Source organism: Sceloporus undulatus, chromosome 2, assembly GCF_019175285.1.
Source record: "Sceloporus undulatus isolate JIND9_A2432 ecotype Alabama chromosome 2, SceUnd_v1.1, whole genome shotgun sequence".
Taxonomy (NCBI): Eukaryota; Metazoa; Chordata; class Lepidosauria; order Squamata; family Phrynosomatidae; genus Sceloporus; species Sceloporus undulatus.
Window position 1 is genome coordinate 236,808,957 of NC_056523.1, and position 26,774 is coordinate 236,835,730.

The 26,774-nt window shown below is 40.7% G+C and overlaps 1 non-coding gene across 1 annotated transcript; it reads left to right on the forward strand.

Moving 5' to 3' along the window:
- Nucleotides 1–1,922: 1,922 nt before the first annotated feature.
- On the forward strand, nt 1,923–2,035 carry LOC121924520. The gene has a single exon (XR_006102639.1). It is a non-coding gene; the product is annotated as a U5 spliceosomal RNA (small nuclear RNA).
- The last annotated feature ends 24,739 nt before the right edge of the window (nt 2,036–26,774 follow it).

The window sequence follows — 26,774 nt, forward strand, 5'->3', positions numbered from 1 at the left end:
TTATAAGGCTATAAAGAAACAATTACAAAGATAAGCAAAAGAAACTGTTAAGCATGTAACATTGTATCCATCTAGAATGCCATCCACTGATAAAGATATTGTATTCAACCTATTTTGTAAATAAAGTCCTTTTGTTTGTTCAGGCCCTTAGTCTTTGGAGAAGAAGAAAGCAACCTTGGTCCATCATCAATATGACATCCTTTCAAATATTTAAACATGGCTATCATGTAAGCTTCTCTTCTCCAAGCTTTAGTCACTCCTCATAGGGCATGGTTTCCAGATCTTTTACCATTTTTGTCACTCTCCTCTGGACATGTTCCAGCATGTCAATAGCCTTCTTTAACTTTTTTTTTTTTTTTTTGGTAACAACATTTTCGCTCCTCCAGTCCACTGGGACTTCTCCAGGAATTATCAAAATGATTGCCAGTGGTTTTGAGATTTCTTCTGCCAGGTCTTTTAATACCCTTGGGTGAAATTCATATTGCCCTGGAGAATTCAATTCATTTATAGCAGCCGGGAATTCTGGTCTTTCCTTTTTACCTATTGTGCATTGCATTTCCCCTGCTGCATCATCAGCCCCATTTCCTCCCAGTTGAACATTGATTTCCTTTGGGGAGAAGACTAAGGTAAAGAAGGTGTTGAGTAGTTCTGTGCTTTCTCTGTCCCCTGTTAACATTTCATTATCTTCTCCAAGCAGTGGTCCTACCAAATTCCAATAATGAGATTCATCACTCCAGTTTTCAATGATGCCTATTATAACCATATTTGCTTTGTTGTGCTAAGAGTTCAGGATCATAGTTTATTTCCCATGCTTTGTGCATTAGTGCAGAGACAGCTCAGACCATGGGTCATTCCTCTTAGCTGCTTATTACATGGTTCTTGTCCCATTTGGGCCATTTTCTCTATAACATTCAGGGTATTATTTCCAGCTTTTGATGAACTCCTACTCTAAAAATACTGTCACCCTCCTCAAAATAACTCAGTTTAAAGCCCTCCTGAACAGATTTGTGAGTCTCTTAGCAAAAGCCTTCCTGCCACCTTCTGTGGGGTGCAATCCAACACTTGCCAGAAGTCCATCCTCACAAAACTGCAGGCCTTAGTTCAAGAAGCCAAATCGTTCCCAGTGTCACTATCTGTGGAGCCAGTGTTCACCTCCACTATGCTTCTCTCCCTTCCTGGATTGTGTCCTTCAACTGGGAGGAGAGATGAAATGACAACCTGTGCATCAAGGTCCTTCAGCTTCCTTAAAGGGAGCATCAGAATCCCTTGTGATGTCCTGAAGAGAATTCATTTCAGTATCATTGGTTCCCACGTGAACTAAAAGGAAGGCATAACAGTCAGTGAGCTTGTTACATTATGAATTTTTGCTCCAGGAAGGCAGCACACGTCTCAAGACATCCTGTCAGGCCCACAACCCCTTTCTCTGTTTCCCTTAGCAGGGAGTCCCCTACCACCACCACATGCCTCCTCTAAGGACTGTCAGAGGCCATTCCATGTACTGAATCTTCCAAGGTCACCTGCACATTCTCTGTTGCTCTTGTTCTAGTTCTTCATCATCACTGATAAGGGACAGAGCTTTGAATCAATTCTGTAGCTCCTTGCACTCAGAATGATCCCTGGTCTTTGAACTTCTATGTGTCACATTCCTTCAACTGTCTACTTCCTATGTGTAGGAAATGACCTCCTCCTCAGAGACAACCCTGTGTGTTCTCTGTTTCTTCCAAGAATGTCTGAAGCTGTTCATCCACCACATGGTTGAACATCTTGCCCCAAAAGACAATATTAGAGACAGGGTGGTATTTCTTACACACCATTGGGTTCAAGGAAGTCCTCTTTAGGAAGAGTGTATTAGGCACCTCGCTTTGACATAATGAGGAATTTAAAGATACACCCCTCTTTATTTACCTTTTCCAGATTAGAGGATACTCTGATTTCTCTTCAGATCGTATAAATCTTTCACCTTTTACTAAAGATTCCATGGAGAGGAACATTTATGAGTTTCAAACTAATTTACTTTTTCTAGATCACTCAAAGCATGAAGCTCTGTCTCATGTTTCTTTCTGTAGGTGGATGTCTGGAGATGGAGCTTACATGTGTACTTACATACTGGTTGCTTACTTAGTCCACTATGTCCTTTGGTGAATGCCTGAACAAGGCTTGTGAACAGGAAAAGTTCACTTTGAATTTCAGCCGCAGCCACCCCACCACCAACCTGTTTCCAAGTAGCATGCCAAATAGAATTTGATTTCTGCCACCAGCCCTGAAAGCTAGCTAGACTGGGGAAGCAGATAACTGAGGCATTTCCAAGCCTTTGGTTTGGATCAGCAGCCAGAGAAATGAACACCATTTTATAGACAATGATTTCAGTTGTGCAGAATTGCTGATAGAACTGATGCTATGTTCCACATTCTCAGTTTCATCTCTCCTTCAGGCTCAATTTTTGGTTGGCTTGACTTCCAGAGGTTATGGGAACAGGATGTTGGCTATAAAACCTACCAGAGGGAAATATTTGATATGCAGCACAGAAATTCTTAAGAACATTGAAACAAGGATTGTGGTTTTAAAGAATGCTGCAAATATTAGTAAATTATTATACTAAAAATTAAAAGTAAAACTGAATCAAGATTCTTCCCTGTCTTCATTGGCCTCCTTCAATAAATGCAGCTATTGAAGCATGATTGTAGGACCAAGTTGAACCTACCAGACATAAACAACATAAACATGCACAACCTTCTTAAAAAAAAAAAGTGGTGGTAACTCCAATTCAATACAAACAAGGGCTGCATCCACACAGGGGAATTAATTCATTTTGACATTACTTTCACTGCCATGGCTCAGTGCTATGGAATCCTGTATAAAATCAGTATAAAAATCAGTATAAAACAAACACTTCCTTAAAAGAAAAGGTCTTTACCTGCTGGTGGAGAGACAGCAAGGAGGGAGCCAACTAGACCTCCCAGGGAAGGAAGTTCCATGACTTGGAAGTAACAACTAAGAATGTTCTCTCCTATGTCATCAGCACATATGTCTGGGATTGTGGTGAGACCACAAGAAAGCTTTCCCCCACAGAATCCAGAGCATAGGCAGTGTCCTATAGAGAGATATGGTTTTCTGTCTAGTCTGGATCCAAGCTGCGTGGGGCTTTAAAGGTCAAAATCAGCTCTTTGAATTTATATTGAGAGTAATGTACAGTAGAGTTGTTTTAGCAAGGGACTTATATGATCCTTTATAAACTGCCCCAGTCAGGAACCTGGCCATAGCATTTTGGGTCTTTTGCACTTTTTGAACACTTTCCAAAAGCAGCCTCACATCGAGTCTGTTGCAGTAATCCAAATGGGATATAGTCAAGGCATGCGTTACCATGGCCACATTTGATGGCCCAAGGAACATGTGCAGCTGGTGCACCCATTTTAGTTGTAAAAATGCACTGCTGGCTGCTGATAAAACCTGGCCATCCAGGCTAAGAACTGAGTTCAGGACCAAGGACAAGCTGGGAATCTCAGGTTGCACAGGCAGTGTAATCCCATCCAACACAGACTGAATCCCTATCTCCTGATCTGTATTTCAGCTCTCCAGGAGCACCTCTGTCTTGTCTGGATTAAGTTTCAAATTGTTTGCCCTCATCCAATCTACTACTTACAGTTTTGTAGAGAAACAGCTTCCTTGAAATTGAATGGAAAGAAGAAATAGAGGTGGGTGTTATCAGTGTACTGGTGACATCTAAATACCAATCCCCAGCTAACATTTCCTAGTGGTTTCGTGAAGATGTTAAACAGCATGGGACAAAGGTAGGCCCTGAGGGATGCTGCAGACCAATGACCATGAGCAGAAAAGGCATCCATCAACATCTTCTGAGTTAGCCCCTCCAAGAAGAACTGGGACCACTGGGGGGAAATACCCCCAAGTCTCATCCCAAAGGCAGCTCAGAAGGTTACCATGGTTGATGGTATTGAAAGCCATCGAAAAGTCCAGTAGAATCAACAGGGACATGCTTTCCATATCCAGTTCCCCGCATAGACCACCAGTCAAAGTCACCACAGCTCTGTCTATCCCATAGCCAGGCCTGAAGGCAGATTGAAATGAATCCAGTGCTGTTCGGTCCAAGAAAGGTTTGTTTTGATTTTAAGTAGAGGCCTCGCTACAGCTTCTTTTAGGCAGAATAGAAGTCATCTTTGCTGCACTGAGGCATTCACTACTCCTGTTACCCATTCAGCCAATCCCCCTCTAACTGCTTTTACAAGCAGGGGACGGGCAAGAGTCCAATGAATATGTGCTGGTTCTCATCTTCCCAAGGATCCTGTCCACCTCTCAGGCTGCAGAAATTTAAATGTATCCATTAACTTGGGACAATCAGGAGCCAAGATTACATTCACTGGATCTGTATCAATTGTAGCATCCATGTCAGAGCAGATATGAGCAATTTTATCTGCAAATTGTTGTGCAAACTGTTGACAAGTAAGTAAGCAAGGCTTGGGAAAGTTACTATTTGAGATGCATTTCCCCAAATCCCCTAGCCAGCATGCTATCTGGCTATAAAAGCAATTCATACATGCTTTGTAGAGGATGGATAACACTTATGTATAATACTAGCAGAAAGCCTTACAAAAAGAATGACCATGGAGAACTTACATAAATTAAAACTAGAAAATGAGGAAATAGAAATAGTAAAAGAGTTCTTATAGTTGGGATCAAACATTGATAGGAATGGAGACTGAAGATAGGAAATCAGAAGATTAAAAATGGGGAGAGTGGCTATGAAAGAACTAGAAAAGATTCTAAAATGGAAAGATATACAACTCAGCATAAAAGTTAGAATCCTACAAGCCATTGTATTCCCTATTACTGTGTATGGATGTGAGAGCTGGACTGTTAAGAAAAAGATAGGATTAAAAGCAATTCATTTGAGATGTGGTGCTGGAGAAGAATGCTGAGGATTTCATGGACAGCCAAAAAAAACAAACAAATGGGCCCTAGAGCAGATTAAGCCAGAAATCTCCCTGAAAACCAAGATAACAAAATTTAGGCTAGCATACTTTGGACAGATGATGAGAAGACATGAACTATTGGGGGGGGGGGGGGAATAATGCTAGGAAAGATGAAGGGAAGTAGAAAGAGGGGAAGGCTGCATGCTAGATGGATGCTCTGTTAAAGAGATCATGAGTATGAGTTTCCAGGAGTTGGACAGAGCAATAGAGGACGGTGGTCTTGGAGATGTTTCATCAGCAGGGTAGCCATGGGACATGATCAACATGAAGGTAATTATCAACAACAAAAAGGGATGGAAAGACAGTTTGAAAATATTAGAAAAAATGGCCAAAAACATACTTTTCAAGTGTTGGGAAACCCTAATGAGGAGAATTCTGGGCACATGAGAATATTTGTGATTTTGGACTTATTCTGCGTAAAATTCACACATTGGTTTTGTGCACAAACCCCAGCATTTTCTGCACATGACATAGCAGAAAATAATATTATCTGCACAAAAATGCCACCTGACAAAGTTGAGCAGGCTAGCTTCCAAATTGACAATGAAGATTTTCACATGACATCATTATATCATTTCTTTATCATCCCAACATGTAGTGGAATCGTCATAACAGATAGCTGATTCCAAAAGATTTTCACACGAGGCTGTTAGTGTTGATATATCAAAATTCAGCAATAAATGATTACAAAACTATTTCAAAACAGTTACATTCACACACTGGACACAGCAATGATTTAAGAATGATTTAGCAACGATTTAAGAACACTAACAGCCTCATGTGAAAATCTTTTGGAATCATCTATCTGTTATGATGATTCCACTACACTTTGGGATGATAAAGAAACAATATAACGATGTCGTGTGAAAATCTTCAATGTCCTTAAAATCTGAGCTGATCCTGAGCAGAAAGACAATTTTTTCAGGAATGTAATAAATGAAGAATTGCTTCTTCATTTACACCAAATTACATTCCTATACCTAAGGATGAATTGGATTGAGAATAGGAACCATGTACCTGTTAAAACAAGCATTTCTTATAATGAATGCAAAATAGAGGAATCAAAATTCTGACTCTGTGAGCTGTATGACTCATGGTATCACACTACCTAGCCAGCCAAATTGTGTAAGCATCTCAAAACATTTCACATTGCACCTTTAACTTTCCAGGTGATGTCTTTTTCCATAGTGAGTTTGCCATCACACTTTGGTGCAGCTAGAGGTACCATTAAGGCAGGGAGAGGCCTGTTGAAGCACATTCCAGTGCCCCCTATCTTCTGTCCCCTTTCCACTTTTTCCTTATTTAAGTGTTCTTCATATCCCTTTCTATGACTAGCTGTATATTGTTATGCACACCAAAACTTTACATTGGAAATGCTTCCTCTTTAGCATTGATGTACTCATGATGGAAACATTATCAGCATCCCACAGACCTTTCAAGAGCAGACACAGTTCTCATTCATCACGGAGCTCAGATAATTGGAGCAGTCCACCTGCTCCGCATCCTGTCCTCTGAGGCTTGCTGGGTTGTGCTATTCTGACTTCTGCTGTGACCTCTGGCTTTCCTGATACTCAGATATAAGCTGACATGGATGCTGAACCTCAGAGTAATTTTCACAGGAGGCTGCAAAGACCTTTTCTTACATACCAGATGAGTTCCTCATTCTGTGTCTCAGATTGCAACAGTCAGTAATAAACCTCCTGACACTTTTACAGAATATAGAACTCTTTGATCTCCCTAAATGGAGTGTGTGTGTGTGTGTGTGTGTGTGTGTGTGTGTGTGTGTGTGAAGCAACACAAACCAAATGTCATTCTTTCTTTTTGGCACTCTATTTAATGACGTTATGGGGCTTTGTAGCGCAGATTAAATTGGTTAGGCCAGTGGTCTTCCAACATTAATTCTACCTAGATGAAGAAAACCTAGCCTCTTTCCTTTGGTAACTTTGGTATTAGAATTTATCAGTGTTATTGTCATCCCACTTTCCCCCAAAATTGGTACTCAACTTGGCTGACAATTTAAAATAACAATGCAATCAAAAACATTAAAATAGTATTAACTGTTGTGGTTGTTAACTTCCTTCAAATCTCCTATCCTCAGCTCTCAATATTAAAATACATCATACATTAAAATAATGAAATGCAATGTTAATAAAAGATAAAAGCTCTTAAAATTGTACTGTTAAAACAGCACAGCATCCCCTTGCCTGTATTTTTTTTTTTAAAAAAAAATCTGTTTTAAAAGCCTGTCCAAATAAAAAGGTTTTATTTATGCTGATGGAAGGACAACTAGGATGGGGCCTTTCTGGACTCCCTGGGAAGGAAGTTCCAAAATCTAATAATATGTCATACCCACCACGCCTTTGAAGATGGTCCAGTTAATATGACTAGTTCAAAATACAGCTGTGAGGATTGGGCATTATGATTACTTTAAGCCTGCATTTTAACAGTGCAGGAGTTCCTGGGTTATTTCCATGCACAATTCAAAATGCTTTTTTGATTATAAATATAGCCATGATTTGGGATGAGGCTGTCTCCAATATGTGCCTGCCCATATAGGAAGATCTTGGAAAGAGGCACTTCTTTGAATGCTCCTACAGTTTAAAATGTGGCATCTGTCTGCAGGGGAGAGAGTTTACTCTGTGGCTGTTCTCCTGGCACCTGCCATAATGTCATATCAAAATCAGGCACGACCTTTATTACTAATTTGTTCAGGATTTTGAGACCCTTTAAAAAGTTGACCTGTGAACATGTTGGATAGGTAAAAATCAGCTCCCTAACTAAAACTGACTATGGGTGCATCTACACTGTAGAAATAATGCACTTTGACATCACTTTAAATGCTGTAGCTTCATCCTATAGAATCCTGACATTTGTAATTGTATAAGGTCTTCAGCCTTCACTGAGAAAGTGCCTCACTAAACTACAAATCCCATGATTCTGTAGGATGGACTCAATGCAATCAAACTGATGTCAGATTGCATTATTTCTACACTATAGATGCATCCTTTGGCTGGCTGCTTATCTGTCTTCACAGACATAGCTGTGTTAGCCTGTTTCAGCTTGAAGGGATATAATGGGATATAATGGAATATCTTTGAGCCTAACATAGGCATGTAAATTTTGAGCGCAAGCTTTTGGGGGCTTAGAATTATAGAATCATAGAAGATTATCACATGGAGGCTTACCGTCACTAAAATGTGGCAAAATCATTCAAAAACTGGAATGGTGTGATCGCCTGTAATGCTTGTTTCTCGTGATTAAATAGTCATGGAGGCATCCCACTCCTCTCCAATAATGGGATTTAGCCATGTTTTAGTGATGGTAAGCCTCCATGTGATAAACTCCATAGAGCTGGAAGAAACCAGAAGGGCCACTCAGTCCAACCCCCCTGCCATGCAGGAACGTGATTCTGTATAGACATGGATAGATAATGATTGCCCTCTTGGATTATTGCAATCCTTGTCATCATCTCCCTTTCCTTTAAATATTTGATTTATGGTGCCAATATGAGTACAGTCGTTCCTCCATATTCGCAAGGGATCCGTTCGGAACACACACGTGAATATGAAATTTCGCAAATATTGAAGTCCCATTGTCCACAATGGTGGTGTTATTGGGGACAATGGGACTTGAATATTTCCCTCCCTCCCTCCCTTACCTCCTCCTTCCTGGGAAAGCTGTGCAATAGGGCAAACAGTCATGCTGGCCAGCACAAGGCCATGCCAGCCGGAAGAAGGCATTGCCTCAGCTGATGCAGCCTTCTAGCAGCCAGTGCTTTGGCCAGAGCAAGGCTGTGTTGGCTGGGGAAATGGCCATGTCAGTTTGGGCAAGGCCGTGCCAGCCGGAAGAATGCCTTGCCTTGGCCATTGTGGCCTTTTTCTTGCCTTGGCTGGGAAAAAAGCGGCTGCCTGACTCCTCAGGCCGGCCGCTTTGCTGAAGGGAGCCGGCGCGGCTCCCTGGCCCCAACGTCCGGGTTGGGGCCTGCCCTCCGCCCCGATTGGTGGCTCGGGCTGGAAGGGTCTGCCCCTTCCTCCCGGGCCGCTCTAGTAAGGGCGGAGGAAGTTTCTATGGTTAGGCTCCAGTCCTCCAGGGCGGCCCATTGGTTGGGGCCGCTTTGGAGGTGGAGCCTCGGCATGGGCTGATGGGCGGGGCATGGGCCATATATTGGCCGAGGCCGGGCCCCGCAGCCATTTGCCGCTCGGCTCTCCCACCCACCCTCCGCTTGGGTTCTTGGGTTTATGTCACAACTTGGGGCGGCAGCATAGGACAGGATCTGGTTGGTTTGGTTACCAGGGATATGGAGCACTGGTTTGGGAGTCAATTTAGACCCGGGGGCAAGCTGTGCAAGGGTTGTGGCCATTGCGGGGGCCACAACATGGATATGCCACCCGGTGACTAGGGGCTTTGTGATCTAGAGAACGCCTGGTGTGATGGCGGCCAGTTTGCGTTACTTAGCCCCTAGGTCATCCCAACGCCTGGCGGTCACCAGGCATGCTGCTTATCGATTAACCAAGGGGTTAGTCGATGCTTCAGATCCTGACCTCATGCTTTGTGCCAACCCTTCTGTTTTGGTTTGCTGTTGCTAATAAAGTCGTGGCCTTTCTTCCAATATGGTGTTATGTGGTTTTTAGCGCCGGCCTCCTAGGCAAATGGCCATCCTGGCTGGGGCAAGCCCTTGAGAGCCAGAAAAAGACCCTGCCTCGGCTGGGATGGTCTTCTTCCTACTGGCGCGGGCTTGGCTCAGCTGCAGCAAGGCTGAGATGGCCAGGAAAATGGCCATGCTGGCCGAGGCAAGGCTATGCCAGCTGGAAGAAGGCCTTGCCATGGCTGAGATGGCCTTGTTCTGGCTGGTGCAGCCTTGCCTCAGCTGGAGCAAGACTGTGATGGCTGGGAAAATGGCCATGCCGGCAGGGGCAAGGCTGCACCAGCCAAAAGAAGGCCTTACCTCTTCCAGGATGGCCTTCTTCTGGCTCGTGTGGACTTGCAGCCTTGCGTCATCCGGACAAGGCAGTGATGGCTAGGAAAATGGCCATGACAGCTGGAGGAAAGCTGTGCCAACCAGAGCAAGGCCATGCCAGCCAAAGCAAGGCCATGGTGGCTGGAAGGTAACAGAGGGAGGGAGGGACAACTGTAGTAACATTATTATTATTGTTAGTTTGGAGGCAAGAGAGGATTCGTCAAGCTAACCGTAAAAGATGTGGCAAGTGAAGGGCACTAATTAATGGGAGCTACTATTTAAACAAAAATTTGGGAAGCTTTTATTTTTGTTTGGAAAAGATTCTTTGGTTGGATTACAGATCCCACATTTTACAATCAATGCTTGAAAGAATTTTAAAAACAGACCTGGTAAAATTTTGAATTGTCTGTTCAAAGCAGAGTTTGGAAATCTTTCTGTGGTTGGATTACAGCTATAGTTGGCCCTCCTTATACACAGATTTTTTTATACACAGATTCAAGCATACATGACTTGAAAATATTTTTAAAAAGTATAAACTTCCAGTATCAAACCTTGATTTTTTCCATTTTATATAAGGGACACCAACTTGCAATGTCATTATATTTAATGGTACTTGAGCATCCACGAATTTTGTTATACACGGGGATCTTGGAATCAAACCCCGGTGGGTCCACTGTAGAAGGGTCCACTGTACCAAATAGTTTTGAAAGCAATGTTCATAACATTTCAGAATGACTGCCCCCCACATCATGGATTAGCCCACCGCTCTGTCCTTGTTATATTTTTATTGTGTTTTTAAATTGTGTTTTTAATAGATATTTTAATTGTACATGTTTAATCCTGTTTGGGGGGGGGGAATTTGGGACATAATTTTGTAAATGTGGATTTTAATATGTTGTGAGCCGCTTTGATTGTCTTGTAACAGAAAAGCGGGATATAAATAAAAGTTTTATTTTAATTATTATTATTATTATTATTATTATTATTATTATTAAAAACAAAACAATCTCACCCCTTAGTTCAGTGCAGAGCTTGGAAAACAAGAGAAGTATTTTCTCTGTTGTTAGACTTTGTGTTTTGGCTTGAATTACAGTCTTTGAGCAACAGTAGTTGATGCTTAATGTATCATGCTTAATGACATCAGGGACCACTCTTATAATACCAGCAGGTGCTTTCCCTAGGTCTCTGATTTCAGTCTTGAAATCTCACAACCTGTGATGCTCATGACCTGGCAACCCTAGTTGCTAATGAGTCACAGGATTCACTGACAGTGGAATAATGCCTACTTTAAATGAGTCTTCTGTCTATTAGTAGCAGTATTAACAGCCTCTGATTAACATAATATTAACATAGTATGTGAATCAGAAATTATCTGTACAGAGGTACTCCGGGTTACGAAATTAATTCGTTCCGCCGCCGCTTTCGTAACCCGGAATACTTCGCAAGCCGAAAAACCCATAGGCGCTAATGGGGAAAAGCCGCGATTTCGTGCGAAAAAGCGCCGAAAAGCACCAAAAAATTTTTCGTAACCCGAAATAACCTTCGTAACCCAGAACAGTTATTTCCTATGGGATTTTTTTGTATCCCGGAAATTTCGTAACGTGGGTATTTCGTATCCCGGGGTACCACTGTACCTGCGAAAAGAAGCCCCAATTTAGTTAATATTGAGGCTAAACAGACAACCCCTTTGTAGCGGCCTGCCACTGCCCCTTTCACTGCTGGATTGGGGCTGCAGCAACTACACACCATGACCTTGATCCAGCCTTTTCCTGGTGGTAAAAGGAATGGCAAAATGCTGCTCCTTTTGGCACTGTGGAAAAGGCACCTTTGCCGTCACTGCACTTTCTGGTACTCCTTGTGGCATGTGTCATCTGGATGCAGTGCCAAAGGAGCACCGTGACACCATCCACCATGTGGTCAGGCGCACAGCATGACACCGGTGTGAGGGCACCATTGAGGCAGCATTGAGGCGTGCATCGTGCAGATGCCATGCCCCCACTCTGCCCTGAGGCCTGCCTATAATGCTGGTCTATTCAGCCTCATTGTTATCTTTTTTGTGTTACGGTTTATCTGCACTATAGAAATAATGTAGTCTGACACTACTTTAACTACCATGGCTCCATCCTATAGAATCCTGGGAATTGTAATTTTATGAGGCACCAGCACCCTTTGGAAGAGAAGGCAGAAAACCTTGCAAAACTATAAATCTCAAAATTTCATAGGATGGTGCTCCAGTATTTAAAGTTGTGTCAAACTGCATGATTTCTAGTGTAAATGCACCCTAGGAGACAAACTAGACATGTTGTTAAAACTGTAGTTGTTATTTAATGTATATGTTTTCCTCCTTCTAAATAACAGTTGTATGGAAAGCAATATCGGGGGCGGGGGGGAGGCACAAGTGAGCACAAGTTAAGTGTGGCTTTCCCATTATAACCCCTCATAGTGTAATAATACCCACTGGATCTGCCATTAGCCTCAGTAGGAAAGCTTATATTAGTATTAACGGACACTCTTGTTTCAAGAGTAATAACAGCTTTCTGGAAGGGAGGAGACAGTGGAATCATGAAATGAGTAAAAGCAATTCTCAGTGCTCCAGATCTCCCCTTCCCTCTGCATGCTGGCTGTTATTTAGCAGGAGAAAAAGTTAGGTAAATTTGATACAGTCAAACATTTGGCTTTGTGGCCTGAATCATCCCAGAAGCTGCTTCAGCAGAAAGCTTACACCAGCCTATTAGAATATTCAGAGCTTGGGAAAGCTACTGTCTGGGTTATGAATGCCATTATCCCTATCCGATGGCTATGGGGACTGGGAAAATTTTCCAAGGTCTGGAAATATTTACATTTAAAGAGTTCATCTGCATGCAGCATAGTAAAGTGCTTCTGAAACTCTTCTCACTTCCACTCTGTGTCTCTCTGTCTCTCATTCTGTTGGTGCTGATATTCAATATAGGAAGACGTTTCTAGCCCCTATAGACTCATAGACCTAGTTTCTTGATTCTTTGGCTTCTATTTTATTTATCCTGATTTCTCAAGTACTCAAATTTCTTGCACATGGGAGAGAGAAATCCAAAACAATGTATTAGGGAAAATGTAATGTGTCTATGTCCTCCAGCTGGTATTTTGCTGAAATTTTAAGTTGGTTGCCTTACAAGGATAGACATTTGATAATAATTGCACATGTGTGCCCAAATTTCTGTGATGTATCTTTTTGCGGTTTATTGTTTCTTATGTAAGAATTCATGCTGACCATTAACCCATCCCTGGAAGTCTGTTTTTCCTCAAAATATTGCAAGAAATAATAGGTCACCAAACTAGGATGTGCAAAAGTGATGCCTCATGACTTTGTTATGCAGGTAAATTGCCAATTTCACAACTCATACCTCGTAACTCAAAAGAGATAATGAGCTACAGTAGGAGGTGTGAAGCCACCATAGAAACTAGAATAATGGTGTAAATGTTTGCTTCTATTGAATCGAAGTGCAGCAGCTGAAAAAGATGGATATAAAAATACTTTTTCTGATGCAACTAGCTTTTTGGTGAAGAGGATTTTTTTTTTTTATTTTTTGGTCTTTCACCACACTTAAAGGTGGCAGATAAATTTAATGGATACAGAATAGTCCGCATAGCATGCACAATTTGGAAGAGGGAATTAGGGAATGGGTCTTATGAAGAATGGACAGTGGGCAGCTGCTACTCCCTCCTGCATGTGCTGCCTGAGGCACTTACCCAACTTTTTACCAATGGTAAGCCAGTCTTACTTTCAATGAGAAGATGCTTCTAAAGCTATGGGTTTGTCTACATTCTAAAAAACCACCTTGTAGTCTGTATGGTCCAGCCACTTGACATTATTGATGATTCACAGTGAAGTTGCTGAGAATTTGCAAGGAATACACTTCTGTGAGCTTTGATACAATTGTTAAAAACTTGCCTTTTCCCTAAAACCTTTTCATTTCCCCCCTCAAAACCAGATGTTCCAGAGTGTGGCCAGTGCTCCTAGGTGGGTTTGGTGTGGACCTAAGGGCAGGAAAAGTTTTTGGTGGGCAGTAGTAGTTGGGTCCAGCAAGCCCTTCCTCTGTCTCCTTCCTGCCCAAGTATTCCATTTGTTTTTAATGTTTTTATTCTTGCCCCTTCCAATCCTCCCCATAGCCTATCATTGATTGCTTGTTTGCTCACTTGTATTATGCAGATCCCCACATGAGTGACTAAGTGAGTGATTGGGGGAGGATCAGAGGGGGAGAGGGAATGTGTGTGCTCCATTCACTGAAATAAAAAAGAAGATGAAATGATGCTGATTGGTTGTGGGGGAAGGGTTAGAAGGGGTGAAGAGTAAAAACATTAAAAACAAGCATTGCACTTGAGTGTGGGGGGGGGGAGAGGGAAGGGGTAGTCTGATCTAACTCCTCCCTGTTGATCTCATGGCTGAACATTTTTATAAATAAAAAAATTAAAAATACATATTTTATCTCTTTATCATGTGTGTGTGTATGGACATTTTAAGTTCCTTTATTCACTCATTCAGAGGGCAAAGGGGGGAAAGGGATTGGATGGGGAGACATCTAATCAGAGTGTCAGATGGGCATTAGATTAAAAGGCAAACAGTACCAACTATTAATTGATAGGTTGATACATGCTGTGAAGGGGAAAAAATAATGAAGCAGACATGGCCATGTGGCTGAAAATAGTACAAAAGAGAGGACCTGTGGACTTGCACCAAAGTGACATTGCTCGGGGGAAATGTGTGGCCAGTTAGGTCAATGTCACCTCGCTGTTTCTGTGTTTGTAGTGTGAACAGGGTAATTGGAAGTCACTGCAGAACAGGAAAATGTAAGGTGGATTTCGTTTTCCCCCTCCATGTAGACAAGGCCTGCAATAAAGTGAAAGAAGAATGGTCATAGTGAAGCCACAGGGAAGTAGGAAACACACTCAAAGCAAAAATTTCTTATACCTTAACATCTCGTGGTTTGTTTCTACTGTTTACTTTTACTGATTATCTCTCCTTACCATGGGTGTTTACCATGGGTCGCTAAAATGAGGACCCAGATTGTTGGGGGAAATTAGCTTACAGTTGTAAACTGCTTAGACACTGTTAGTTCAGTATGAAGCAGTATAAATGAAGCTGTTTGTTTTGTTTAGATGCACTTCCCCCTATCTTACATTTATTAATTTATTTTTAAAATGTACCATGTATGTAAATATGCATCCACCCACTTTGGGCCAATGAGTTAAATCCTAGTAAGGCCTGACACCATCTCTGGAGAAAAAAGCTTGTAGCTTATTTTAAAAACACCGTTTCCATTTCCCAGGTAGGAAGTGATGGATGCCTTATTAAAAAAGAAATCACAAAGTTAAGGGTTCAGTGGAGCTATTATTGAGCAGGAGGAGGAGGAGCAAAACCAGCTGTTCATGTTCTTTCTGATCCAGGATTTATTTTATTTTTTTGTTGCCTGGAATTGTGAATATTTTAACAAAATACTATGCCAATGCAAGCAGTTAAAATCCATAATTATTCTATCCACAATGACAGAGGCAAGGCTGTGCCTGGGAGACTGGGTTATCCTAGCCCTGCAATGTGGTCCAATTCTGTTATATAAAAATGAGTGGCCTGTGACAACTTTACAATGTCTTACTATTCTAGGTATGTTGGTTGTTTCATTCCACACACACATACACACCCAAGAAACACATGGTGGGTGGGAAATTTCTTGCAATAGCAAGACTATTTATCAGAAGACTATTACGACTGGGAGAGGAAGAACTGGGACAGGATTTAGAATATCATCTACTGACAGAAAGTCATGTAACAGGCACTGGGGGTACACCTACACTATAGAAATAATGTAGTTTGACACTACTTTGACTGCCATGACTCCATCCTACAGAATTCTAAGATTTGTAGTTTTGTGAAGTATCAGCACTCTTTGGCAGAAAAGGCTAAAGACCTTGTGAAATTATAAATCTCAAGATTTCATAGGATGGAGCTTTTGCACTTAAAGTGAAGTCATGCTGCATTATTTCTACAGTGTAGATGCACCCTAGGTCAAATCACTAGGAAGTGTGAGAGAGGTAATCTAGGATAAATTTCTCAGAGACCAGGGTGGCTAGAATATCTAATCTCTCAAAAATGATAATTTTCTTCTCTGAAACTATCAAATCTCTTTTCATTTTCAATTCTAAAAGGAAATTTGTAGAGATCAACAATTAACTAAGGCAATTGTTATCTTATGTTACCTGACACAGGAAAGAAAGAGAAAAGAAAAAGGTGGATGATAGGAATGTGAAAGGTAAAAAAAGAACAGTCCAAGTAGGTTCATCTCATAGAACCCCAAAACCTGAACAAGCATAATTTGCTGAACTGGTGTTATGTCTTGAAGGACATTCTTCTCCTGCTGAATTTCTTTTCAAAGATGTTCTTGTTTTGTGCTACAGTACAAAAGTGCTATTTTACATGGAGGAGAGAGAAAAAAAATAGAATGATAAAATTTTGATCTGATGTCTTAAAATTAAAAAAAAAGAGAAAGAAATTTAACTAACTTGGGGGTAGGAATAAAATGTTGCTGCTGGTGCCTGGAATTTTCAGAAAATAGTACAGGGCAACAAAAACATCTTATTTATTTCATTTCATTTCTGTTTACTCCAAAAAGGAACCCAAAGCAGCTCACAAGATAAAAAACATTTTTAAAGACTTCACAATAAAAATTTTAAAACAAAATATTATATGGATATTTTAAAACCTCTCAAAAACGACAGCAATAAATACTGCAAGATCCCAACACATTTGCTCTGTTTGGGGAACTCCAGATATGTAAGAAGGTCAGCGATGCCAGAATATACAAAACACATTCTTAAGCATTCTGTTTGGTCCTCCTTTGATTTCTTAAGATTTTAAAAAGATGTTTCTCTACTCATACAATTTTATCAGAACTGGTAATGTCTTTTGCGTTTTCCATTAGTGTGGTCAAATTCCAGCCTCTAAGAGTTTTCTTCTTGCTCTTTGGAGGTTTCGAAATGTCATTGAATGTGACACTGAGGCTCAAAGCATGCATGCACATGCACAGAAGAAGAACTCACAGGTATGTGCTAGAACTGCATCCAGCATGGAGAATTTTGCTCACAAAATGCATGGTGTAGCTTTGCTCCTCCCTGGAAAAATTACTGCAGACACCCTTTGCTCATTACTATTCTTTCTAAATAAAGAATGAAAAAAAAATAGACACTTCCCCCCTTTTCTACTTTTCATTTGTATGTGCTGGAAGCCCTCCTGTAGCATGAAGCATGCATGTGGGGGTGTTTTCAACCCCTTCCCCTTCTTTTCTTTTGTGACTTAGTGCTTAGTGTCCTTTCAGGATTTTTAAATAGGTTTTTTCAATGTGCCCCTTTTAAATGCTAATGTCTGCAGGCTGAAGAAGATCCCTGTTATATGTAGGTTGCCACTTTTGTGCCAATACTATTATTCATTACAGGTTTTTAGAACCCTGGGAAGCAAAAGCCATACTGACCGACAAAGATATCCTTCTTGTGGCAAAGAATATGAGGGGCTGAAAAGAGTTCATTTTCATTTAAACTGGGAAGCAATTTGCCAAAAAACGAATCGCCAGGTTTTGTTCTGTGCTGCTAAAAGGGTAGCAAAGAATGCATAAGAATGAAGGAGCTGCTGCCATGTGATTATCAGGAATGAGAAAGCCAAAATCCTGAAGCAGTATCTCAAAGTTATATTAGTATGAGAAGGAATGGCTTGAACTGGGAATACATAGCAAGACATAGCAAGGAGAACAGCTTTATAGTATCAGGTGGCATGAGCGAAAATTTCTTTCCTGCTGCAGAGAGCATTGGTAGCTCCTATTTTTCTCTCTCTCTAAATCTGTTTAAAATCGAAGCCAAGGAAGGCTTCCATATTTACTTTCCACTTACCAAAATGAACTATGAAAAAGGAAAAGTAACCTACCATTTCCAGGTTTGATTTCTATGCCATATGTGCGTGTATGTCCTTTAAGTTGCCTATCAACTGATGACAAACATTGATCTCATAGGGTTTTCTTAGTTAAGGAATACTTAGAGGTGGTTTTGCCAGTTTCTTCCTCTGAAATATAGCCAACAGCACCTGGTATTACTTGGCAATCTCCCATCCAAGAACTAAGCAGGGCTGACCCTGCTTAGCTTCCAAAATCAGAAGGATTGGTTTTAGGATGGCATGGATATGTCAATTTGCTACAGAACTAGTTTGTCTCAGAAATAATAGAACAGACAGCATGGATTGGGTAAACTATGACTACATTTTAGATGGCAAGAATATGAGACCTGCAATTATAGCTAGTGCTAGAGATGGAAAACACTGTCTTGCTTGATTTCAACAAGGTTCTCCAAATTCCACCTTCAAGGACATTCTGAGTCAGGTTTGAGTCAGACTTGATCATTCGCTCCTAGCTCCTCATGGAAATTCATATAGGAAGTTAATGTATTCTGCACATATGGCTCTTCTATATACAAAAATCTATATATTGATTTCTGGCCATATTTTGAAAACATGTTTACTTTTTTGTATACATTTTGAAAAAGGTATGCATTTTTGTGCACACTCAATAAAATATTAATAGACGTTTGAGGATTTTTCAATGTATAAAGGCTTCTTGCACATACTTTTCTAATATGTTGTTTTTTTGAATGAATTTTTGTTTTGCTTTATGAAGCATACTGCAAGCTCTGAAGCATACATATCTCTATGTGCAAATTAAGTTCAGATACACATTTGATTCTGAGATGCACAAATTATTATTCTTACTGTTATTATTGTTGTTATTATATTAATTAATTATTAATTTAAATGATTGTTATTATTATTAAATACACAACCTGCCTTTACATTACAATGTGAATCCAGACGATTTCTCACACACACATAGTTAACACTAGCTGTTGTAGTCTTATCTGGCCTGGATATTTGAGTAGAGAAAGCACCTTGGCATCTTTCTCCAGTTATACATTTTGAATGGAAGCTTCACAACCTTGGAATCAAATGCCTATAAACATGTGCCCTGTCACAAAAGAAGTTTTCTTCCCCTTTATTTGTAAGTCACAGAAACCCACTTTCATAATGTCATTTCATGCTTACTTATCCCCATGATCTCTATCACCTTTGTCCTACCTTACTCCAAACTTAATTTTTTATCCATTGTGCATTATCTTGGGACCCGTAGTGGGTTGACAGGAGATTAAACAAATGCCAACAAAGGAAGAACCTTATTAACACCATAGCTCTTAATCATCTCTGATAATTTACTACAGAATGTATGGTATGAACGCAACCAAACAACCTGAGATAATCTGAGTGTTCAGTTTTGTTTTTGTTTGTTTATTTTTAGATCCCTATTTGGCCCAAATTGCAATTAGTTACTCCCTACACTGGATCCTATAGAGCAGTGGTTCTCAACCTTCCTAATGCCCCGAACCTTTAATACAGGCGCGTTACACACCACCCTTTTGGGGTGGCCTGTATCTGGCCCTTCCCCACCCCGGATCGGGGCCTCAGCTGCCACAGTGGCAGCCTCTGAGGCCCTGATCTACCGCTTTCCAGGCCGCGGGGAAGTGGCAAAAGGCCGCTTCCCCGTGGCTTGGAAAGGGATGTCCTTGGGGCTTGAAGCCCCAAGGACACTCAACAGCAGTGGGGACACACAGAAAGGGGCCACTTGGCCCCTTTCTGTTTTGTGTCACTGGAGCAGCCGTTCGAAGGCTGCGCCCAGTGATGCAAAGCTGGAAGGAGCTCCGAAATGGAGCTCCTTCCGGCACCGCGGAAAGGGCACCCCAGGCACCCTTGCGCAGCGCCGAGATGTCACTTCCACACTGCCCCGTTTGGAGGCGGCGTAGTGGTGATGTCCCCATGGTGGCGCCCATGTAGAATGGGTGTCGCCATTTTATACACGCCGAGTGCATGCTAGGGTTAGGAACGTCTGTAACGGGCCACAGTTCCTTATGTTGTGGTGACACCCAACCAATGGTCTTGATTCCTAAGATCATCAGAAATATGTGTTTTCTGATGGTCTTAAGTGACCCCTGTGAAAGGGTCGTTCGACCCACAAAGGTGTCGTGACCCTGCAACTGTTGTGATCCACAGGTTGAGAACCACTGCTATAGACTGTATGCTGGATGTCAATTCAGAATAAGAAGCAGTCCTGACTTACATATACTGTACTCTAGAGTAGGGATAGCAATCAAGTAACCTGAGGTTGCATATAGCTGTTGGGTGACCCTGTGCAACTTATGCCTCTCCTATGCCCACTCTGACTCCACCCTGAAGAATTTTAGAAATTGGTTAAAAAAAAATTCTATTTGGGTGCAAAATGTTCTAGGATGTATGGTTTTTGCTTTTGGGTGTTATTTCCCCCAAATCAGTGGGGGAAAAGTGAATGGAAGTGACCTCACAAGATCACTTCTGACTTTGAGGAATAGTGTCTGTGTGGTCCTCACTGAGTTGGGAAAAAACAAAGGTAACACTTCAGTCTTAAGCACATGTCCATTCCTGCTCTAAAGCTCTATTTCCCCCCAATCAACACCACTACATTGCATGATGTATCTGCATCCTTTGGCCTTAGATTAACCACACGTCCCAGGGGGTAATGTGAATTCTAATCTCCTGAAGTGCTTCATGAACCTGGAGGCATATATATAGATTTCAAATTTACAGTGCTTTTGGTGCTGCCTTTCATATCTGAGGACAAGAGACTGCTGAACAGTTCTGGTTGTTCAAAGCTAGTGCCAAAGCCCTTGAGAAGACTTCTAGTTTCCATTAGTCATTAGGTTTAGCTTGGCTCAAATATGGTCTTCTTGTCTCTAAACGAAAAGTGAGATCTATCTCAAGCACACACACGCACACAGAAACACTGAGAAAATTAAACTCTATTTTTATTTAATAAGCAAGCCAGTGTGAAAAGAACACAGCAGGGAAGGAAATTTGATGGCTCTTCCCAGTGCAGTTTGTTGATACTTGAACACAGAGTAAAGGACATTTCATAAGCATACTATAATAAAGAATGACTGTAGTTTTTTTTTTGTCCAGCACTTTCCATGTTGCTTTCTCTTTGCATGTTTTCATTATTATTCCTGCAATTTTTATTTGCATTGTTCTATTTTTAATTAATATACAGGTAAAGGTAATCTCACAGCAAACTGCTTTGAGAAACAGAACTGAAAAAACTGTTATAGATTCTGAAACTCACACAAGAAGTCAAAGCAGTCTGGGATCAGATTAATTTTCATTTTTGTAAGTGATCCCTCTTGCTCTTTATTGCCATAGAGGCTGGATATAGTGTGGGAACTGGATCTATGGTTCTGTATACAATCAGCTTATTTCCAGAGTTCAACCTAACTGTGTTGTCAAATGGATTTCTGGAATGATTTGATACATGGCTATTTATGGCTTCCTTTTCAATTACTCAGTGAACCTCATTTCATCTTCCAAAGATCCACATTCTCTTTTCCCTGAACAAATCCACAGATAGAAGTAAATAGCTTCTATGGTGGGATTCATAGTTTTCCAGAGGTGTCATCTGTTGCTTCATCTCATGAGATTAGAAGCTCTGTAGAATGCAAGTGATCTTGGCAGGATTCCTTGCATAAGCTATAAATCCAGTTGTATCACATAGGGAAAAATGAATGATGGAGACCAGTTTTGCAGAAGTGACCATGAGGCCTCATCATATTTCTGACAAGAAGGAAATACATAAGAGGAGAAGTTGGGTCTGCAGGGTATGTTAGTTTGGGATGCGTCATTGTCTTCTCTGCCTCTTCTCTACAGACCTTGTGTTGGATTAGACTAATGCATGTGTACAGTAAAGATAGAGAAAAATATGTGTTAATGTTTGCATCCTATGTGGGAAAAGGATATATTGACACTAGAGATATCCAACCAAGGACAAAGAGACCAACTGTGAGAATCTTCACACTTCAGGTCTTCACTAGAGGAAATTTTATTTGTGCCAAACTCCATGTGATTTTACTGTGAAGAAAAATATGGAAAGGGGGGGAAAAGATGTATTTTTGCATAATATACATATGGATTATGCTAAAGAAGAAGAAGCCTAGATCCAGCATTAGAAGATGTATATGTATTGCATGGCTATGTCTCCTGATGCTATTTCACCCAAATCCATCTTGGAAGCAGCACAGCCACTCTAACACAGCAAATAACACAGAAATATATTGTTGGAGAGGGGAGGGGACCAAGAGGGTCATATACAGCTGTTTTCCTCTATCTAAAATGGACACCCCGCAACATCTCATAGAATCATAGAATCTGCAGAGTTCCCTAAGGATCCTCAGGAGGTCCCTGCAGATGATGCCCTTGCCACATGTCCAGCTACAAAAAAAAAAAAAAGCTGGATGCATCCTTTCTATTTGGCCTGGTGTTTTACAATACAGAAATGGCTGTGTTGACCATGTGGTGTGTGTGTGTGTGTGTGTGTGTGTGTGTGTGTATGCTACACATCGTACAAAATGGTTTCAGGGGACTTTGATCATTGCGTTTTTGAAATTCTACTACAACTAAAATAAGTGAGTTGTGATGGTGTAAACCAAACTTATGCCATTGTAATTCACTAGCAGGATGTAAGCCATACTTTTCTACATAGACTTGTGCAGGAAAAAAACAGCACATGTTTATTTTGTATAGGAATCTGTGCATTTCTGCCAACTGCATCAATTTTAATGCAGTTGGCACAACTTAATGCAATCTGCATAAGTACATGGCTTCCTGTACAGAAAAATCATGTATCATTTCCCCATAAGGGTCTTTTGTACAAACAAAGGAAAAAATAAACCCTGAACAATCTTTGCATAGGAATCATTGAATTTTGTGCAAAATACATTTTTTTTTGCTCAGAAAATGTGATTTTTGCACAAAATAATTTATCCTACAAATCCCTGAAATACAAAATGTTATTTGAAATGGCACACTCTTATGAAGTGTGTGTGTGTGGGGGGGGGATCTTTTATACATGCCGAAGCAAAATAAGACTAGATTTATACCCCTTCTATAGGGCTGAGTGAGACTTGCCCTACCTTTCACTTTTGATCAGAATTTAACACAATTTTAAAAATATGAATATGGAGGAAAGTGAATGCAACAGATGTGTCCATCCCTTAAGCATGTAAAGGACTTTCATGTCATTTTTTTTTAAAAAAAAAATCACAATCATGAAATATCTCAAGATTCAAATGTGGAAGAAATGGAGATGGAAAATTTCACCATCCCTGTGTGGCATACATCAGGGGCCTACTGGAAGGTGATTTTCTTTCTTTATTATATTCTAAATATTGCTTATTGTGTCTAATGATCACACAATCCTCTGAAGGTGTTTCAAATGCCAACATAGGCCTGGTACAGACAGTCACTTTGCGGCAGCCTGGTACCGAAATTAGGGCCCGAGAGAGCATAGCGTCCACAAGCTCTGTGCTTGTGCAAGTGTTTCCTTTTTCCTCTGTGGATTCTATTGGATGTTCTCTGGTATTTTTCTGTTCCAAATCGAAAGTAACCTGAAGTCACCTTCCATTTTAGAAAAAAATGCAACACCAAATAGCTTGGGGAAACCAGATGAAATTGCCCTCCTAAGACCCAGGGGATGCAAGGGAGTTAAAATAATGAAATTGATGCCAATACTGAGGCCTCAGAGGGACATATTTGCACAATAGGCTGCATTTTCCCCAATCTTGTGCTCTCTGTTTTATACGTTTGCTTGTTTAAATTTGAAAAAGGAATGCTTAATGGTTGAACGACATTCCCTGTAGTTTGCTGCCACTGAACTTTTATGCATTGCTTTATTGGGATGGATTTATTTTGATGGGAGAGGCACCTTAGCTTTTCTCATATGTCATCTTTCATCCTCGTGTATGAATGGATGCCTGTGGGAAGTAATGCTCATTTTAGTTGTATATGTGTAGACCTATTTGTCCAAAAGCTTGATGTGCTAGTCTATTTATGATTAATACAAGAGGAAATTATAAGAAATGTATCAGTGACCACGTTGATTTCAATGTACTGTATATGGATAGACCATAAAATCAACATAGTGAAGGTTCATGGTCTGAAAATATTTAATTCATTTTTTTTTAAGTTAACTGATATACGTGCAGAAAGGTAACCTATTTAAAGCCTCCAGATGTGGATTTAGTACAAAAAAGAGACAATCCTATCAAAGTAGAATCAGTAAGATAGATCATAAAGTGTAAGATGACAGATTTTTCTGTATGAAATTGGATGAATATGTAATTTTAAAAAATGCTTTGCAACACATCTGGCAGGAGGATGAGATCTGGGATTTATAAGAATAGTGAAGAAAGGTATTTCATCAGCATTAATGGAAGAGAGAGAAAAATATCTCAAATGATGTTCAGTGAGAAACTTTACATATGAAGCTAGGAACCCACTTACACAATTTAAGTAGGTAAGTTATAACTATACTTTTTGCCTTGTCAACCTGCAACTTTGTAATCTGTAAATTAGTGGATATCAAATGATGAATTATAACCTGGGAGTGCAGAAATCAGCAGGCTGAATCAAGAAGCCCATTCTCAACATTATTTGGGAAATATTCTGTTGTCTTGTAGTAAATGATAAAGTGATTTGGTTGACATGGATTATGCATTTTTAAAATGTCTAGCCTTCCCCTTTTTTTAGCAGCGAATGAACTCAATGGCACGTTACAGACCTCTGAGAAGCAGCGGTCTGGCTCTGCTTCCGCTTGCAGCGTCTGGGTACCGCAGCCTTTAAATGGCGCGGCTCCCGGATGCTGCAGAGAAGGAGCGTGGAAATCGTGCTCCTTCTCAGGCCTTGGAAGAGGCGCCGCGAGTGCCAAAGGGCGCACTCACGGTGTCACTTCCGGTGTGCCACGTGCGGACGCAGAGCGTCCTCTACGTCAAAATGGCGGTGCCTGTATGAACAGGGCGCCACCATTTTGTATGGACTGAGTCCATGATAGGGTAAGGGGCGTCTAGAAGAGACGCCCCTTTTTCAAACTGGGACGTCCTCAGGATGTCCCTAATGGCGGTTTGTAACCCGCCAATAATAACATAAATAATTCATAGTAACACAAAAAATCATCAGCTTTTACAAACAATATATCACAAACAATTATAAAGGGAAAGAGTATCAAAATAATAGGCATTATTGTCCTGTCTAATGACTCGTGCCTTCTCATGATGTGCCCAATGTATGGTAACCTCATTTTAGTCATCTTGTCTTCCCAATAGATTTCTGTCTACAGTATCCTCAGTATTCTTCTTCAGCACCACATCTCAAATGAATTAATTTTCTTTTTATCTGTTTTCTTAGTTATTCAGCTCTCACATTCCTACATGGTAATGGGGAATACTATTGATTGCATGATTCTAACTTTTGTGCTTAGTTGTATATCTTTTCTCTATATACCTAGGTACAAACTCATACATTTGTCTTCACAAGAAGAAACATCCAACCAACTCAATGAGGCTAGATACACAGATATCACCTGCTGAATCAGAGCATTAACATATTATCTTTTTTTCCTGATAAAATTGATTAAATAACCTACTTTATGGTAAGTCCCTTAATAACTGTAATATGTAAATAAACACCATGGGATAAGATGGGGGAAAGGCCAGGTAACCTGTATGGAGTCTTCTGCTGTTCTTAAAGACCAGAAAAATCTTTAAATATTAATGATCATGCAAAATAAATCCACGGGGTTATGAACAGACTCCTAGTGGATTTATATCTAAAGAATGCATGTTCATGAATATTTTTGCACCCTTTCCCAGCTTGTACAAGTCAGTGCGTGCCTCCCAGGGTCAAGTCTGCAGATTTATAGACATTCCATGACCCTATTCTTTGACATATGAGCTTAGAAACATTCTATGTAAAACTCAATTAATAATTAATAATTAGAAATAGACAAGTTAAATATATATATTCCATTTTAATGGAACTATCACAGAGAGATAGAGACCAAAGATTAAACTGCTCTCTATAACTCTATTAATTTCTTTCCAAGAAAAAATGAATAGCAACATGGTTGCTCCAGTGCCCTCTTCACGCATAATAATGACTGAGAGCTGCAATAGTCATTTGAGCACCTATTCCATCACTGATGGAGAGCAGGAGGGGGAATCAGAGATGTGTCTGACTATGGGGCATAAGTAGATGCTTCCTTCATCTCCCCCATCTTCCATCAGCTGCAGAACTTCAATTCAGGGATATTAAACAGAAATCATGAATTCTGGATGTGTGTTCAGTGTGTGTGTGAGGGGGTGGGGCTTTGGTTGTTATAGAACATGGAAGTGAATATTAATCTCTGCTATCACAAATACACATATACACACAGAGACATAAGAAGGTCCTCCACTTGCATATGTCACATAGAAGATGCTGATAGATATATGGTCATGCTATTTATGGAGACTGAGGCCCTGTCTTCATGGGCCAAAAGGCCTATCTCCATCTCCCTCTCATTCTGGCATGATCCTGTTCAGATAATGCCATCGCAAGCACTGATTCTGGTGCAAGCAATGCAGATAATATCTGGCATATTCTGCACCAGAACCAGGGTATACCACACTTAACAGGTGTTTTTTCAAAAATATACTCTGCATCTACCAGGAAGATCTGGAGCTATTTCTGCACCATGACAGATGCATTGAGCCACCAAGTGCATCCACTGCCATGGGTCACTTGCTCTGAAGTCAGAACACAATTGATGCTAGGCTCCTTGTTCTGAGCTCAGATGCGAGCAACCTGTGGCAATGAATGCACTTGGTGGCTCAACATGACTCCTGTGTAGAACGGTCACAGTGGTGTGGAAACAGAGGACCAT